Below are 4070 nucleotides of genomic sequence, written 5' to 3'. Positions count from 1 at the left end.
AGTATAAAAGGCACTGATCAAAAATGACTGCTCTGGACTAAGTTAATATAATTTAGTTTTGTTATAAAGATCGCAGCTGACAGAATCCAAACTGTAGCCAAACAGACAAAAAAAAGCAACATATTTTTTGTTTTGTTTCGTATTGAATGACTTAAAATGTCCTCTTTCAGTGCTTTGCACTGTGTCCATGTGGAGAGCAGAAAAGCTAGACAAACAGTCAGTGTAAAAGTGACTGAACCTTCCTGACATCTGATTGCCACTGTCAGCCACAAGGCCCTTAAATTTTTAACCAAACCTTTTGTACTCTAGAGCAGTAAAAAATTAATCACTACTCAACATGAGAAAATTACTCTGCCTTCTTTTTATTTTTTCCCTTTCACTTTGGCTGTGGCCATTAATAGCGCAGTCACTGTTGCCCGGACAGCGTGTAATTCCTTTTGACTTTCCTTTCCATTTGCCTGGAGGATAAAGTAGTTTAAAACATTTCTGCACACAGAAGCATGGCTAACAGGTAATCTATCTAATTATGGCAAGGGAGGGGTTCCCCTGTAAAATATTGAAGAGCTTCCATAACCTTTGTTTCACCCTTTCTGTACACAACCCCCTAAAACAGACATAGTCTTAATGGTAGGTTGGGCCTAAAGGTTGGAAGTGCAGACAATTCAAGCTAGCCAAGTGGAAGAATAGGAGCTGATCAGCTGTTTGTTACCATGGTGTCATTTCAGAGACCGTCCAATATCGCGATAATTGCATGAGATAATTGAACTGCATGATAAGAAAAGTAAAACCAATACAATAGCCCTGCAGTATAAAGTATTGCTGTTGGCATGTTGGGGAGATTTTGATTTGATGTTGGACTGCATCACACTCTGATGAGCTTCTGTCTGAGTTTCCTTCAGCAGGAGGAAAGAAACAGTCAGACACTTGTATTTTAACTGTAACATACAGAGATAGTACTTTTGTTTTTATAATATGTAAGAGAGAGTGCTATGTACAGTTTTATTAATTTATTTAAAAATCTTATTAATATTAATTATATAATATTAATTAATATTAAAAAAATACACAATCTTCCTTTTTATTATCTGCACCTCAGATAATTTACTGTCTTACATGTACGTGTTGTAGGCAAATATTTAGCCTATTGGGGTGGTTAGCACTCTTGTCTCACAGCAAAAAGATCCAGGGTTTGAATCTGGATGGGGCCTTTCTCCCGTCTTATTAAATGCATGTTCTTCCTGTGCATGCGTGGTGTTCCTCCCGGTACTCTGGCTTCCTGCCACAGTCCAAAGACATACATGTGTTGGGTTAATTGGTGGTTCTAAATTGGCTGTAGGTGTGAATGTGAGTATGAGTGGCGGTCTGTCTCTTAGTGTTCGCCCTGCAAAAGATTGCCTGTCAAGGGTGTTCCCAGCCACTTGCTCTGCAGCAGCTTGGATAGGCTCCAAGCCCCCAAGCAACCAATTGACAAGCGGTTAAGAATCAGAATCAGAATCAGAAACTTTATTGTCATTGTCATGAGAACAACGAAATTAAGAATGGTCCCCGATCATTGCATCATCCCTAGCAATATCAAAATATAATGGATAGATGGATGGATGTCCATTATACATCCATCAGTGTTTCACTGGAACACTGGAGAGTGCTGAGATAATGTTAATAAACACGTCATTGACGCGAGGTTGATCTGCAGCCTTACTGTAGTGGAGGCAGGAACAGAACACACCTTTTCTCTAAGCAGTCCATCATAGCATCATTGCCATAAGCTGAGAGACCCAGAAAAATGACAACTTGTATCTACAGATTGTCCGGTTTATTGGAATAAAGAAGTTTTCTTATTCATTAGAACATTATTGTGATAACAGTTGCTCCATGTGTTAGTGAAACATGTTATGGTTTATTAAATAGTCCACAAAAATACAAATTCACGGTCTCACTTCCTTTCTTATTCTTAGCAAGTTACTATACTATGCCCTTTGACATGTCCACAGTCAGGCATTAATAAACTCTGCACAGTTACGGCCTCCAAGAGGTCCATTCATTTCTGATAATGGAAACCTCATCAGGGACTATCTTTCACATAATACATATAAACCATCTTCACATCAGGTAGCTACTGATAATTTCATACTTTGCCCTTGTTCAAGATACAATAGTCTGAAGCAAATTGGCAAAAGTAATGTTGTGATTTATTTATAAATGAAAAACAAATGTTTGCTAAATAATAAACGATGCCCAATTCTCCTGGATACACTATGAAAAACACTTATTGTCTATAGCATAAATAACAATTTCAAGTGTTCTTCCAGAGGCATTGAACTGAAATAAGCTGCATTCAAAGTCAAAACTGAAATTGTGCAAACCAGATTATGTTTCATGGGTAAAAAAACTGAAAAAAAGCAAAAAACTTGCATCAACTTGAGTTCTTTGGAAACTTGAGTAAAAACAGTTTACTATCCTTTGTAGTCTGCAGACTCATACATTTGTTATTATATAAATGTATTATATAATACATTTTTTGAAAGTATGTTTATTATTTAAGCATCTTTTTAATTTTAAATCATTTAATTAGTTTATGAATCAAATTGGGTTATTTATAAATCCTTTTTTATAAACAGTGCTAAAAAAATATCCAGAGAAAGCAGCACAATCGTGCTTCTGTCCTTTTAAAAGCTGCGTTTCAGGTTCAGAGTCACATTCTCTTCTTCCAGATCAACATTAAAACAATGCAACCGTGGCGCAGACAGCTCGTGCACTTCAAACACCTTCTGAGCCTTTTTGATGTGAAGCACAGGAGTCATCCTAAGGAACACTTCACCTCAGCTGCTGTGACCCTATTATCCATAAAATAAAACATAAACGAGGAGCATCTGAGCTCATTAGTAAACTATGATTAATTTGAATTTTTTGGGTAAAAATAGCATATAGATGTGAGTTATTTGAATTTCTCTGATTTATATTGTATGTAATGTTAATTTGCAACCTATTTTAAACTCAAAGCAAAACATATTGCCAAATTAAAGAAGTGATGTTTTTAAAAGCCTGTCACCTTGAAATGTCAGATTTTTCCTTCTTTGCACTACGTATTCAAGAACAGTTTTTTACTACATCAAAGCACTTTGCAAAACTTGCCACCGTTATGTGGATTTGAGCTGTGAATGATCCTAGAACTGATTACCTGCCTAATGGGACTGACTTTGATTAAGAACATGAATTATTTACATTATTATCCTTCACAGAATCCATGGGACTATTTAGGTGGAACTGATGCGACTCGCATAACAATCTAAATGGTTTCTGAACTGATTCTAAACCTGATTTTACATGAAATACAACCACACCCAGAGAAACACTCGATATTTACTAGCATTAATAGTGACAATAATTCCCCGGTAGAATAATATTTCCTTTCAGATGGTGGTGACAGTAATTTACCTAAACAAAATCACTAAAAATAAACTAACATTTGTGTTATTTTGACTTTTTGATATTATCCTGTAATAGAAATGCTTGTTCAGGGATCTTGTCAGATGTAATAACTTTCAAAATAAAAACATAAAAATCAGTTTTATTGTTCTATTTTATTTAACCCTTTCATGCATAGCGGTCACTACAGTTACAGCTATTCAAAGGCTGTTTTCTTGTATTTGTGCCAGTGTTGATTGTATACTTGCACATAAACCACTACATTGGACACTGATGTGTCACTCCATACCAAATTCATAAGTCAAAACGTATGTTGTCCACCTGAAGTGGACATGTAAGTCAAAAACTTTTTTTCATGCCTAAAGATGAATGAAAATCTAGATTGAGGTTGTCATAATTCATGCATGAAAGGGTTACGCTCAGCACTAACACCAGAGCAGCATCATAAACTAGTCTTAAAATATCATACAGTTCTTTCCACACTTTTACGGGGGAGTAAGACCAGGTTTTGTAAGTGTTGCTGGGGTTCAAAGAGATCAGGCGTAAGTATTTGACCACACACGAGGGGGGTGGGGGGATCTTTCTTGCTAAGATAAATGAAGGAACCTGGTATCAGCAGGTCATGTGTAATAAGCATTTATGAT

The sequence above is a fragment of the Aulonocara stuartgranti genome, assembly GCF_965226115.1.
Source record: "Aulonocara stuartgranti genome assembly, chromosome: 15".
NCBI classification, from domain to species: domain Eukaryota; kingdom Metazoa; phylum Chordata; class Actinopteri; order Cichliformes; family Cichlidae; genus Aulonocara; species Aulonocara stuartgranti.
The sequence above is the reverse complement of the archived record's forward strand: the minus strand, read 5'-3'. Positions refer to the sequence as shown.